Below are 15,748 nucleotides of genomic sequence, written 5' to 3'. Positions count from 1 at the left end.
GGTATTTCTAAGGATGGGGGAATTTTGGTCAAACCCATTTTGAAAGATAAACCTATCATCTTGGCAGAAACCCTGCCTAATTTGGTTCTGAGCCTTGCCAGGCTGGCTCTGTGATCTGTGATTTTGGGCAAGAGCCTCTCGACTCATTTTCCTCATCTAAACTAGAGGATGGAATACCACTAGAGAGTGGACTATGTGACCCTTAGGGACTTCTGACCATCAGATCATATTTTCTTTTTGTTTTGAAAAGACGGCACCCTTTGCTATTTTGCATCTGAAGTAACGGGCATTACTTCCTATCTTATTCACATGGGTACCTTCAGTATATTTCTTCTATGTTTGGTGCTAAAGCAGTGGTTCTTAACTATCCTTGTTTCACAGTCTCAGGATTTTTGAGTGCCCAAGGGCTCTCTCTCCAGAAAAATGTGCATGGAGGCAAAATTTTGTACAGGCATTCAAGGACTTCACTAACCCCATGAAGTCCATCTGTGTGCGACCTAGAGGTGCATGCACGGGGACCAGATTAGGAACTGCAGCTCTGTACCCCTTCCAAAAGGGAGGCTGCCAGGCATAACCAAACACGTGTTGCTTATGTCACCTAGGGGTGGTCTTTGGCCATATTTGACAAAGAGCCATTTTAAGAGAGAGAGAGACTGAGTGTGTGTGTGTTTGGCGTACAAATCAGGGAAGACAGGTTCTCTTGGACTGTCCTGTTTTGGAGGAGCTCTTCCAGAGAGCCATCTTGGGAGCCACCGGAAGCAACTGAGTTGGCCTCCTTTCTTTGGCTTCCACTTTGTGTGATGGTTACTTCTATTTTATTGACACCATCCCCTCCCAGGCAGCTCTGGTTATCTCTGGCTGTGAGAGAGGCGAAGCATCTCAGCACATCTTTAGTAGTGTTTTTTTCTCTAGAAGTTGGAGTTCTAAACTGAAATGTGTTAAAAGACTGTTGAATGATGTTATGTTGAACCTCAGTGCTTCAAACCTTCTAGTTCTACAGATAATTCATTTTCTTTGGGTTGACACCATTTGTTGCTAAGTATATGTGCAACTCACTGTGGTCATTTAGAACTCCTTGACTGTTTGGAATAAAAGCTGTTTTTTCTTTTTGTATTAGAAAGAGAAAACTGTTGTTTTTCTTTAATTTAGAATTGATCTGTTCTATTAGTCATGCAGTGACTAAAAGTACCTGGTGCATTACAACATTTTGTAGAGTCCCCACTGGATTTCTTTTAGGAAAAACCGACTATGGTGGGTGTGGTGAGACATAGGAACCACTCCTATCCCTTGGAAAATTGGCAAAGGTGCTTTCTCTTTATTAGGTCCAACAGGAGGAAACCAGTACCAGCAGGGGCTATGTGTGCACTTTTCTTTTTTCTTCTTCCTTGTGGCTAATCCTGAGTTCTTTCATTACTCTATGTGGCATGGATGCCTAAGTACACAAAAATATGAGAGCTGCCTAGTGTGTAACTGCTAGGCCTCCCACAGCCCTAAGCTACTTAACAATAGAATCCAAGACTGTTGAGAGTTGTAAGACTTAGAAACCTTGGAGACCAGTGAGAAGATGGACGCCTACAGAGGGTCAAATGATTTTGCTTAGTTTACTCCACTAGTTAATAGCAGCACTAGGACTAGCACCCAGACTCCCCATTCCTGTCCTCTTTCCGTTGCATCACTAGTTAGATTTTCTTGAAAAGATAGGTGAATTCAAAACCAGTCTGTCTTTAGGTACTGTTTGTCCTTTTAATGCTTTTCTGCTTAAGGGTGTGTGTGTGTGTGTGTGTGTGTATTTACAACTTCTGCATTCACACTATGACTCATAATTAAAATGCAACAAAAACTCCTCTGCATACTAAAGCACAGTTAACTGAAACCACTTCTTTACAAATGGCAGCATGGTCTCTGCCATCTAAAATCTGACCTCTGAAAATTGAGTATTTGTAATGTAATTCTTAAAAAACTGCAGGATATTTATTTAAGCTAGACTTAACTTAAACCTTAAAGAGAAATGAAAACAATGTCATATTCTAGCCTTTAGGTATGATTTTGATCGTGGCCAGGATTTCTGAAGTGTTTTTGTAAGTAATGGCAGTCTTAAAAGTAGTTGTCTTTAAGGTGTAAGGATTATGTGAACAATATAAACATTAAAAGTGTATTTAGGAAGTGAATACATTAGGTAGAATTTTATGTTTTCCAACAGTCATGATAATTTTAATGTATTTGATTGAACTTCTGTACCCAAAAGTGAGTTATCCTTTTAGTAGCAAAGTAGTCACCCTGGGAGAGTGTGTACGTATGCTAATTTAAGCCTTTGAAGAAGTCCTCTTTGAAACTTGCCTCAGCTAAAATTTACGCTGTATCAGGAAACTAGTGTTATTACTATATAGTCATAATTTTCTGAAAGCCAAATTTTAGCCTGATCTACATCTTGACAGCAGACATGACCTTGGTTGAATTTTAAAAAATTGAGGTATAGAATTCATCTGCCATAACATTTACCTTTTATAATTAAAAAATTTGGGGGGCACCTGGGTGGCTCAGTCAGTTGAGTTTCCCACTCTTGGTTTTGACTCAGGTCATGATCTTATGGTTTTTTGGGGTCGAGCCCCACATCAGGCTCTGTGCTGGCAGCTCAGAGCCTGCTTGGGATTCTCTCTCTCCCTCTCTCTCTGCCCCTACCCTGCACATGCTGTCTCTGTCTCTCAAAAATAAATAAATAAAACTTAAAAAAAATTAGTACATTTAGTACTAAATTTAGTATTTAGTACACTCACAAGATTGTTCAGCTGCCACCACTGACTAGTTCCAGAACATGTTCATCCCCACACAAAAAAAAAACCCCTGTGCATTAGCAGTCACTCCCCGTCTCCCCTCCCTCAACCCCTGGCAACAGAAAGTAGATTCTGACAATAGATTTGCCTATTCTGGACATCTCATATAAATGGAATCATACAAAATGTGGCCTTTTGTATCTAGCTTTTTTCACTTAGTATATTTTCAAAATCTGCTCACATTATAGTTTGTATCAGTGCTTCATTCCTTTTAATGGCTGAATAATATTCTGTTATATGGAAGGACCGCATTTGTTTATCCATTCATCTATTAATGGACATTGGGTTGTTTCTACTTTTTAGCTGTTGTGAATAGTGCTGTTGTGACACATTCATGTACAGGCTTTTGTATGAACATATATTTTTCATTCTCTTAGGTATATATCTAGAAATGGAATTATTGGGTCTTATTATAACTATAACTTTATGAGGAATATAGTTGTTTTTTATATAATTATTTTTACATACTTATAATTATCCAAGGGAAATTTTTTTAAAAGGTAAAAATCAAATGTAAGTTCTAAGATTAATCAGTACTTTAAATATGCCTGATTTCATAATCTATGTACTTTCAAGAGAAAATTGTGGAATATTAAGGAAATATGAGAGCTGTGGGTTTAGTAAAAGAGCCTTCTAGGACCCATAGAAGCAACAGGGCTTAAGAAGTCACTGGCCAAAAAAGGAAAGAAAGGAAAAAAAAAGGCCATGCATTTGACTAGTTGCTGTCTGATTTTTCTGAGTGTTCTTTCATTGTGTAATAAATAAGATTACAGGGTTGCTGGGTAGAGGAATCTTGCTGTTTGTTTTTTAAACCCTTTCTCCCTGATATTTTTCTCATTTTGTTATACAGATGTATTGTACTTTTCTTAAGATTCTTATAAGGCACATTATTTTTAAAGTCATGTCCTCATTTGTTATACTGTCAGAACTACTTTTCCTTTGTTCAGTCTTTAATCTAGAGATTTCTCAAGCTTAGTTTTAAATTTTCCTAACTCTCAGCTTCTCTCTCAATGTGTTAATCTTTTTAAAGGATTCTAGATGAATCTTTTTTATAGAGCAAGTAACTGAATTTTGAAAGCATGACTGTTTATACTTTTTAGAAAATACATTTTTTTTAAAAGGTTTTAAATTGTAGCAGAAGGTAAGATGCATATGTTAGTTAGCTGGTTGTGGTGGGGTTTTTTTCGGAGGGTGGAGGAGAAGGGGCTGGATCTAAGGAGGCTGTTCTCTGAACTTTAGCACTGCTCTATGAAACTGGGCAATACATAACCTGAATAGTAGCAACAGTATCCAAATGGAGTTTGTACTCATGTGTGACTCACGAAGCATTATATCCGGGCCACAGTATTTGACCTACAACCATGTCCTTTGAGTAAATGCTGATGTCAAGTTCAAGCTGAATGTCAAATGCATTTTATGTAAGTCCCGTGCCTTTTAGAGAGGCCTTACTTGGGGCTTTAGGTTCAGAATTTTCAGGAAAATGCTTTAGGAAAGTAAGTTAACAGTATTTTCTTTCTAAAGAAATTTGACTTTTTAGGGGCACCTGAGTGGCTCAGTTGGTTAAGCATCTGACTTCGGCTCAGGTCAGGATCTCACACTCTGTGGGTTCTAGCCCCACCTTGGGCTCTGCCCTGACAGTGCAGAGTCTGCTTAGGATTCTCAGTGTCTGTCTGTCTCTGTCTCTCTCTCTCTCTGCCCCTCCCCTGCTCGTGCTCTCTCAAAAATAAGTAAATAAACATTTTTTTTAATTTGAAAAAAAAGAAATTAGGCTTTTCAAACCAGAAGTTCTAGTTAGCTGAAAAACAGTGTGCGTTGTGAGTTTGCCTTTCAAAATTAGTGTTAACTTTTGATCTCATTTTAAGAAGTGATGCCCTGGATCCTAATTTTTGTCATTAGTAATAAAATTTAGTGATCTATTTGGTTTGGGAGTTGTCAAATATTTTAAAAATCTGGTATTTTTCTATTTCCTTGAGAGCTAAGTCATTTGTTTCCTATTATTAAACACTACACACAATTTACAGAATTGCATCATAAATCAAGACTTTTTGCAAAAGCTGACTCATTGCAGAGGGCATTAGGCTGATAACATACTTAATCATTTAAACTTGAGTTGGCAAGTGGCACAGCTCTTTCAATTTAGTTTAAAATTTTTAAGAAGAAAAGATGTTCAGTTCTTTTGAATAAGATCCCAAACAGGATTTTGGATGGATTGTGGGGTGGGGTACAGAGCTTTTCCTTGAAGAGTGAAAACACTTCACTCAGTTTTTCCTAAGCATTTATTCAGTATCTTGACACAATATATGATTCATCAGTGCTTTATATGTAGTGCTTTAGATTTTACAGTGCATTTTTGTGTTTAACATTATTTAATCTTTTAACTAGAATAGCTGTTCTTATCTCCATTTAATCTGCATCTGTTTCCTCATCTGTGAAGTTGACTCCTCAATAAGGTCGTTAACAGCTGGTATCATAGCTGGGACTTGGGCCTAAGTTTCCTGCTTGGTTATCTGGTGCTTTTAAATAAATGCTTTTGTTTTGTGCTTTAAAAAGTAACCCATGTTCAGAAAAGCACAGTATAAAACACCTGTACATCATAATTCAGCTGTAGTCAGTGTGGCTTCCTCTAGCTTTTGTGTATGTACAACAATATATATATTATTAAATAAAATTGAGTTAATAGTAATGTTATTTTTTGTAATGTAAATTGAGCATATTTCCTTACATAATTGCATCACATTTTACTGCGTGCATAGTCCATAATTCATTTAACCAGTCATCTATTTTTCGTTATTTAGATTATTGCCAGTTTTCTTTCATTTTTTAAAAGATTTTATTTATTAAGTTTTATTTATGTAAGTAATCTCTACACCCAATGTGAGGCTCAAACTCACACCCCAAAATCAAGAATCGCATGCTCTACTGACTGAGCCAGCCAGATGCCCCAATTGCCAATTTTCTGTTTTGAGTAACATTAGAATGAATGAATATCTGCATCTGAATATTTCCTTAGAATAAATTCCTTGAAGAGTTCTTGTGTCAAAGGCTACAAACACTTGCAAGGCCTCTGATATGAATTTTAGCATAGGTCCCTTCAAAAAGGTTATAGTAATTTATCCTTTTCCAATTGTTATGAAATTGCTCTCATTAGTAAGCTTATTATTGATCTTGAGTCTGTCACATTTAATTAACAATTTATAAATTTACCAGTTGTTGTGTGGTGAATAAGTTTGGTGAATAGTTCTAGAATTGATTGAATTGTTGGTATGAATCCCACAGGCTACAAAATGACTGCAAAAACTTTGCCAGAGACTACAAAAGTGACTTACTACAAAGAATGCTTTCTGTTGAAAGACCCAGTACTATTTTGACTCAGGCCAATTCTAACACATTTTTGTACCGATTTTTCTTTTACTCATTAACAGACTATTTTGAAGAGAAAGGGAATTTCTTTTTGCAAGTCTCTGTGCCACTATGACTGTACATTTTGATCTTTCAAGGATGCTACCCAGCAAGTTTTTTGATTTATCAGAATTTGTCCATGCTGTCATTTGATGTCTATGAAAAAGATTAGCTGTGCTGAATGAAGCAAACAAAAAGTGCTTCTGTTTTCACATCAATGTTTGGATAGCAGTTTAGGATAAGAAAATAGAGGTGAGCTATTTGCATAAGAGCTAGAAAACGGTTCATGGTCTTTAAGTCAACCACTAATTGGTAATATGGTCATTAATGTTTCTATGAAATGAGGAACTCTAAACAAAGATGTCTTATGCATACATTGTTTTTAAAAATTCACTTCTCTTAGTTCTTGAGCATCAACTTTGATCTTATCATTGCTTTTCTTGTTCATGTATGCTAAATTCACTCAACAGTTAGTGGTCTTTGGATAACAAAGTGTGTTTTGTGAATACATTCCATGTATACATATAAATTTCTTTACAGATCAGATGAATTCAGTGAAGTAAATTAATACTAATCGATAACCCTCTTTTATTCTTTTTTTTTCTTCTTTTATCAGAGTTTCAAATTGAAAAATGGTTGGCCTGACATTTTGTTAGGCTTAATTAGACTTTTGTCAGAAGAAACATTTCCAACATTTTTAAGTGGTTAAAACTAAAGTAAAAGGACATGGGGCAGTATTCTTACCCTCTGAATCATTATTGCAACGTCTCTGAAAACATACATGTGATGGTGTAATAAAGAAGAAAGGAAAATTTGCGAAGGTTAAAATGGAGCCTTTGCTTCAAAACTAGCTCATGCAATAAATGTAATGTATGTGAAAAAGAAAGCATAGCTGTATGTTAACCTTTATTTTATAGTTTCTAAATCAGGTTCCCTTTTCTTGCAGTGTGATTTAGAATCCCAGAATCTTAGTTCTTAAAGGAACTCGAGAGAATTTGTCCTTCCTGTCGCTTATTTCACAGATAAGAAAAGTAAAGCTTAGGGAAGTGATTTGGCCAGTTTCCTACAGCAGGTTAGTGGCAAAGAAAGCTGGGAGTGGTGTTCTCTCCTGACTCCCTTTTAGGATTCTTTCCATCAAACTTTCTTATAATGGTCTGTGACGGGAGCATCCTGTAGCTAGCATAACACCTTGTGCAACTCTACGATAAAATATTGGGTAAGTTCTCTTTTTGGAGTTCTCAGATGAAAGTTTGTATACCAGAGTGTTGGTATTGTAACTTTTCAGTACAGTCACCTGAATTCATTGTTTACAGGTTGCTTCCTTGGTGGAGAAGACCAAGAACAAAACAGACTTCAGCCTGGAAGTTTCATAGTGGGGCAGGGAAGGCCGTAGGAACAGGATAAAGAATACACATCAGGTGTTATGGAAGCCTGGAGTCAGGCCTCGAGAGATGGGTTTTCAGTAAATGGAGGCAAAGGAGAAAAATGGTGAAGCTCTCCAGATTGAGGGATCAGCAGAGACACTGGAGATTCTCTGAACTACAGCTGTTTTGTGGCTAAAGAGTAATTTGGGCCAGCTGGGTGGGTTTGGGAGGGTGGTTGAGAATTGTTAGAAAATAGGTTGAGACCAAACTGGAAGGTCACAATTGCTGTGTTAAGTAATTGGGTGTTTCATTTTTGTTGTTGTTAGGAAGCTATAGAAAATGTTTTCACTTTTGTTTTGAGTTTGGTTTGGTCATTTTTGAAGAGGTACCACATTCAAATGGTACAAAATTCAAAAGATACTATAAATTTAAAAAGGTGCAGAGTAAAATGTCTCTCTTGTTCTTGTCTTCTAGCTGCAAAGTTCCTCTCCCAGAAGGAACTAATGTTACCGGTTTCTTATGTATCCTTCTAGAGAATGTTTTTACATATACAAGTAAAAAAGTGTATATACATGGAAGGTATTTGACTAGAAGAATAACATGGACATAGTAAGCTTGTAAAAAGCAAAAAAGAAAGAAATGAAAATGATACAAAGAGTGTAATGGGAGAACAGGAAGCAAAAGACCAATTAGGAAGCTACTGAAATAGTCTTGAGTTAGAAAAGGCTTTAACTAGGGCAGTGGAAAGTAGTTGGGCTTCAGACTCATTGCAGACATAGAACCAATAGTCCTTAGTGATAATTGGACAAAGAGGATGAAAGAGAAAAGAGGAATTGAAGTTGATTTTGAGGTTTTGCATCTGGAAGCTTCCTTAAGGTTTCTAGCCTACAAGTGTGGGTGGGTTGGGCTGCAAGAGAAGGAAATGCAAGAGAAGGATCAAATTTGGGAATGGGAAATAGGGAATTGCTTGTTGGGAGAGGCATTTCAGAGGTGGAATCATCTGGCTCATAGAATGTTTAAGTCCAGCTGGCCTTAACTAAGTTCTCAGTGCTCCAGTAGTGATTCTCATTAGAATCACCTGTGCAGTTGGTTTGCCATACTTTGCTAGGATGTCCAGGTCCATCCTGGGCATACTGACTCAGGAGGTGGGACTTGGATCCCACAGGTAATGTCATTGTGCAGCAAGAATTGAGAACTGTTATGCCAGCTACTAGGCCAGCACCCAGAGATGAAAAGGATGGTTGGTTAGCAATGTGAAAGAGACTCCGCCCTGAAGGGGAGTCACAATATAAAGAGAAAGGAGACAGGAAAGTTGTGATAGAGGTGCTGTGATTATTGTAGTGACTGAAGGGAATGGTTTAGGCCAATTTATATATCACCAGTTGTTATGTAAGATTTTCCATTTAAAATAAGGAATATCTAAATCTGAACCCTGGCACCTAGCAGACAGCAGGCACTGAAGAGATATTTGTTCACTAAGGTTATTTCAGAATCACTTCTGAAAAAGGAAAACTAATTTCTTCAAAGTGTAGGTGGATCTGTTTTTCCTTGTATATTTTGTAGAGACGTATATGTTTGTTCCTTAATTCCTGTTAAATGTTTAATGAGATACTGAATGGTGGTGGATGTGTGATGGGAAAAGTTGAATGGACTCCATCTTTTATATATTACCTGTGAGTGGGAATTGTCTTTTGGTTGTGACCACAGAACAGTGGTTGTAAACTACAAACACTGATCAAAGATTGCTTGATATAGACTGTTCTATATGCTGTTATTTGGTCTTAGAGAGGCATAAGTCTCTCTTACTGCATGTCAACTATGAGCTGAGCACCCATTTACAGGTGAAGATGCTAAGGCTCAAAGAGCTATCCAAAGGACACCCTTGGATACACATTACCCTGGTCCTGGAGCTGCAGTTTGAACCCAGATCTGACTCCAAAGCCTGTGCCCTTGCCTAGTGTATATACACTGCTTTTCAAGTCAGAAATGATCATTTAAAACTTTGTTTTACTAAGGTGATCTTTGCTGAGTCTGAATACTACCTTGACATTAGCTATTCCTAGGCTAATAGTTGAGCAAAGCCCCTTCATTAAAGCAAATAAAGGCCTCAGTTGAACTAACTAGTTCAGTGGGCCTCAAGGACTTTGGTGGTTTCAGGCCAGTCCTTTCCTTCAGGAGACCTCCTTTATAAGCCTGAACTCCTGCAGTGAATTGTTTGGGCTGATTGCTGGTCAGAGGTTCCTGGCTGGAATGTAATAAATAGGCATTTACCTGGAGGTCAGGTTTCTCAGCTCTTAAGAGTTCTACCCTCACCTTTATTACTGCACTTTATCCATATTAGTCAGAATCTTAAGGAACTGCCCAAATTGCCTCTCTTGTCAACCTCCTCCCCCATGACTCATGTTTTCATCTTTCAAGGCACGGATCAGGCACTTCTCCATGAATACTTTCTTGATTCCTTCAGCTAGATGTAATCTGATCTTTACTTTAGTTTTTATTGGTGCATGTTTATTTTGTTAGAGCCATTTATCATAAACCTCTCAACCCTTCTTCCCTGCCACAGTCACTACCACTTGATTTTAAGCTCCCTGGGCAGGAAATCTTTTATTATATGTAAATCCCTTTAGCTCCCTTTCACTACAATGTCATGCATATAGAAAATGTTCAGTAAACTGTGTTGAATAACTTTAATATTGAATGTAAATGTAAAATATAGTTCTAACTGGATTTATATAGGTTTTATAATCCCTCCCATAAAGGTAACATATATACTCATTACTGAAAAATGGGAATATCGTGGAAAATGGAAAGAAGAAAAAACAATTATTGGTCCTACCACTCAAATATCATTACTTAGTGAAACAGTGTGTAGGAAAAAAAATTAATTAGTGTTTAGAAATTAAGGGACAGTTCTCCACTTGGCAGGCTTATTCAGAGGAATTATGTTCTCATTTTTTAAAAAAAGAGTGTTTGTGCCAGGGCTACATGTGACTCTTGACCTCTCCCAGAGGGTGGTATTTTAGTAAAGGCCAGCTCTTATTTTTATAGATGGGTGAGAAAAGCAGGGAGGTAAATAAGTATCCTCTTTGGGGTTAGGTCAAGGATATATAGCTTAATTGTCATAAATATTATGTTAACCTTTAAGACCAGAATTCTAGATCTAATCTTATAAATTACAAGCAAAAGGAAAAATTCTTTTTTAGCCTAAAGGGCCAGTACAAGTAGGTACACATCAGATAACTAACTAGGCTTTAATTGCTGTTGTTTTCTTATTTAAACATTAAATCATTAGGTGTTATATAACATTTTCTAATATTTAGAAACAGAAGTCTTGGCTTTAATAGAAGCCCTTAATTCTATGACACACTAAGGGCCCTGCCCATACACTTCACAGTTCACAGTAAGTGTGAGCCCATGATTTGCCTGTTGCTTCCTTCGGTTCAGAAAGCACTGCTAACAGCATTTAGCATTTGAGGAAGATACTGTTGCAGCTCAGAAAGGAGTGAAGTGACCTTTTCTGTGACTTCACCTTCAACTCTTCAGTTTGATGAGAAGGTAGTGATTCATACCCAAGTCTATAAGATACCAAGTTCCCCAAGTCACGCTGAGCCAGACATTCCACATTAAGTGTTGGTATTTAAACAGAAGAGCTAAAGTTAGAGGAAGAACATTTTAATTTTAATTTTATTTTATTTTGCCTTCACAGTATCATTTCCTAATCCTTTTAGCATTTTTCACTACTTTTTTAAGGCAAAGCAACTGCCCAGAATTGTCTGGAAATTACCATCTCTAGATAATGAAGTATTCTGGACAGTAGGGGTGAGTGTGTGTGTGTGTGTGTGTGTGTGTGTGTGTACACTTTAATTTGATTAATCACGAAGTAATTTTGTGTTTACTAAGCTAGTAAGAAATAGCAGCTATATTGTTTAGAATTCTAAAACATAAAATGGACCATTCTGCTTTGGATCCTTATTTAAGTGCCTCAGACAGTTCTCTTTCTTTAGCAGAATTTGAGTTTTGTTTATAGGTTCCACTTTCACACATTTTACCACAGAGTTGAACCTTTCTTCCCTTCCATTCTTTCAGCTTCATGGCCTCAGCTCTGAGTTTGCTGTTCTGCTTAGAGATCTTGAATTCTTGACGTAGATTTGTTCTCCGGAGAATCAGAAGAAGCAGGTTTTGTTGTGATTAATGAAGAATGGTTGCTTTGGGGAAACTTTTTGCAAAGGGAATATATCACTTGCTTGTTAAAGCAGAAAGAACATCATAATCTATATAATTTCACCTCTAGAGAACTGAAAGGACTGTTAGTCAAAGTAAATTGTACTTTTCTGAATAACTCAACTGTTGAATTTTTTTTTTCAGTAATTCTGCTTTTTATTCCCTTTGGGATAATTATTTGCAGATACAACAACATTTCACAGTCCTGAATCACAGGGGAGTGTTCTTAATGCCCAAATAGTTGAGGCTTCAGCAATGTTGATACAAATATGATCTATTCTATTTGATAGAAATTGAGTTTATACTCTGATCTCATTTTTCTTTAGTTATAATGCTTCATGTTGTGATGTCTCTAGACAAAGAAGATTAGCTCGGAGAACACTAGATGATAGTATTTGAAAAAGAACCTTTTCATCTAAAAAGGAGCTGGCCATAGCACTGCAATAAATACTGCCTAGCCAGGGCTTCATTAGATGAATACTTGCTGCAGAAAGTGTAAAAACAGATATCCTGATCCCTCCTTATTCAACTCTTGTGATCCAGCCAGAATCTTACTCAGTTTCTCTTCTGGAGTTTCAATTCACTATCAAGTACCCATCTTAGTAGATAGGAGATATGTTTCACTGATGGAAAAACAATCCCTGTCGAACTGTCTTGCTTCACTAGAGTGTGAGGCTCAATGTAAAATGCCTCAAGATCATCAAAAATGCAAAGAATAAAGCTATTACCTTTGGGTACTAGATAATATCTGAAATTCTGCCAGAGTCTATTTTTAGATAAAATTGTCAAATCTTTTTTCACTGATACATAAAAATTGAAATTTAGAATTTATTCTCTAGGCGTCACTTTCTTCTGGAAAATGTTTGCTTTGTAACTAATTGCATGTCAGTCTGAAGGTGAGTGTAGTAGGAAGGGCTTAAGAATGGCAACCTCATGCTTATGGCTGATAATGGACCATACTAGAGAGACACAGACTAATGTTGGCTTAGTTCAGAGTCCTTTTCAAGGTGAGCCTTTTGCAGCTAGGGGACCATAAGTAATTGGAAAGATAGGATTGTTAAGCTTCCACAATTTCAGCTTATGAAATCTTTTCTCCTTCAACTTTTGGCCTAAAACAAAGCTATTAAGTAAAAATTTAAGTTTAATAAAAAGCCAAATTATTTTTTTAAAGTACGCAAAATTTTGTTTTTATATGATTATAAGTAAGGAAAAAACAAAAATGTGTTAATAAATGAAAATTGGCTGTTACTTTAAGAATTTTCTTTTTATAGAAAGATACACTTAAATGATGGGAAACACACCAGAATTATCCTATCTTCTTTTCTCTTAACTCTTCACTTTAGAAAAACAGTCTACAGGAAACTTACCAAAATGTTATGTGGAAAATTATAATCATCATAAATATTTTCTGGTTGATTATCTTCCACTTTACAAAACTGGCATTTCCACGTAAATAGTACACCTAAATGAATTTTCTGTGTTCTGTAGTCTCCTCTCAGCCTTTTGCTTGGCTATTTCAGATATGTAACCATTATCTTACTCTAATAATGGTTTTAATTGGATTTGGGGGGTCAAAGGAAACACTTAAGCTAGATATATGCTGACAGAATGTTATTAATGGAGACATAAGATGATTATAGTGAATTAAAGGAAATAGCTTCTATATTCAGTGTAAACTCTCTGGTGGCATTCAAAGCATTCCCAGTCATTAATTCAGGCCTACCTTTTCAGCTTCACCTCTTTTCACCTCTAAAGAAATTATATCATTTTGCCAAACTGGACTATTTCCTTAAACTTTAATCAGTTGTAAAAAACTTAATCAGTTATCATATCTGTGATTGTAATTTGATGCCTGGAGTAAAATGCAATTCACAAATGAGCTATTTGACCAGGAATTCTCATTCCTAAGGTCCCCACTTGACTCCTTGAACTTACTACTCTCTGTGTTCTCCCTGAGCATCTAATCCACCCCTAATGGCGTTACTTCCCAATCTTTGTCAAAGATGTGGCTCTGATTACCTCCCCAGCTGCAGACTTACAGTTCCTGACTTTTCATACATAACATTTCTTTAAAAATGTCCTCCTGGTGCCTAAAACTCAGCATACCCAAGACAATTCAATATTTTCTAGAGGCATTTCCACTCCTTTCCCAACTGGAGAGTCATCTAATCAATACTCATTCCTGAAATCCAGAAACCTGTTGACATAAAGTACGTTGATATCAAGTCCAGGTGTCTTTCTGTATTCATTCCTTTGTATTTCTAGTGAGTATTCTATTTTTCTCGTTACATCTAAACTAAAATCTTGCAGCTGATGCCTGACCTCCATCCTCTTCCCAACCCATTCTCTCCACTGCTATCAGTATTATTCTTCTAAAATATAGATTAAAAAAAAAAGAAAAAAAAAGAAAACATAGATTAGATTATATCACTTTTACCCAGGAAACTTGATGACTTTATTGTCTATAGCAGTGCTATATATACTGTAAACTACATAATGTAATCTTAAATTTTGTAGTAGCCACATTTAAAAGTAAAAATGAAACAGATGCAGTTAATTTCAATTAATATATTTTATTTAACCCACAATATCTAAAACATTTCAATCTATTCAGTATAAAACTATCACTAAAGTATTTTATAGTTTTTTGTACTACATTTTTGGAATCCAGTGTTATTTTACATTTAACAGCACATCTCAATTCAAACTAGCCACATTTCAAACTCAGTAGCCACATGTGTCTAATAGCTCCCATATCAGTTCAAGTCTATAGCGTAAAGTTTAAAGTTCTTGTATCACAACTCTGAGCCCACAACTTCAGCTCCTGCCCTGCATTTTTCAACTTAACTTCTCAGCACCCAAACCCCAGCCACACCTAATTGTCTACCATTCTTTTCCTCTTATTACTTTCCTTTGCCTGTGGAAGTGACTTACCTTCCAGGGCCTAATCTGAATGTTATGTCCTAAGTGAAGTCTTGCTCCTTTCCCACAGGGCACCATGAGCATTAACCATTTGTTTTTGACCCTCCTATAGCAGCATTTATGGGAGCTGTGTGTCTAGTTCCTGTGTGAGTAGTTGCTGCCCACTAAGAATGTGAGCTGCTTTCTCATAGGTAGGATGTGTCTCCCTCAGCCCCGTTTCTAGTATTTACTGTGGTCTCCCTTTGCTCTTAGGTATGTTCTTATTTGCCGTTTCATATCTTTGGGATCTTAAGCAATCTCTCCTTTGACAGTTGTTTTCGTTACCTTTGAAATGTATTCTGAGTGAAATTTCTCTTTATATCTGGATTAATTCCATTGTTTAAAAGGTGTTATTCCTTTGTGGATGGAGGCTTTTGCTTGTGCATGAGAGGAAATACTCATTTCCTTGTAGAAATAATTGCCTAATATGAATTAAACTAGGTTTCAAATATACATGTGGTAGGTTATTCTGGTTTTAGCCTGATTCTAATCCCAAATATGACTCTTCCTATTACATAACTTGTTCTTTGTGAGTAAATTATTTATGTATACTAAGGCGTTTTTTTCCCACAGCTTTATTGAACAGTTTATAGGCTTTTTGAATCTCCTTCTTGCCCTAAAGAGATTTCTCCAATGGAGCTTTGCCTAGGATTTTTTCCCGTAGAAAAGCAAACAGGTGCTTGAAAGGTTACACTCTATTCTGGGAGAAATCTGATTAATGTTGAAGGGCTGTGTCAGGTCAGACTCTATAACCTGCTGACAGATTATTTAGTGAGTGCCAGGATCAACTCTCAACGTTATCTCAGATTTTAATGGTTTTCTTGTGAAGGGCATTTGCAGATGAAACCACTTTGTATTTAAAATTGTGTCTCTTAGAGACTGGTTAAAAAGAAATTCTTTCCTCAAGCAGGCAGTAATTTGAAAAGAACGAATGATTCATCAGATGAAGTTGCAACGGTTATAATTAACACA

General features: G+C 36.5%; 1 protein-coding gene across 2 annotated transcripts in view; it reads left to right on the top strand.

The window, feature by feature from the left end:
- PPTC7 (protein phosphatase targeting COQ7) overlaps positions 1-15,748 on the top strand; it is a 37,351-nt gene that overhangs the window by 2,450 nt on the left and 19,153 nt on the right. The gene's annotated exons all lie outside the window — the stretch shown is intronic.

This window comes from Felis catus, chromosome D3, assembly GCF_018350175.1.
Source record: "Felis catus isolate Fca126 chromosome D3, F.catus_Fca126_mat1.0, whole genome shotgun sequence".
NCBI lineage: Eukaryota > Metazoa > Chordata > Mammalia > Carnivora > Felidae > Felis > Felis catus.
This window is presented reverse-complemented; position numbering and strand designations above follow the sequence as displayed.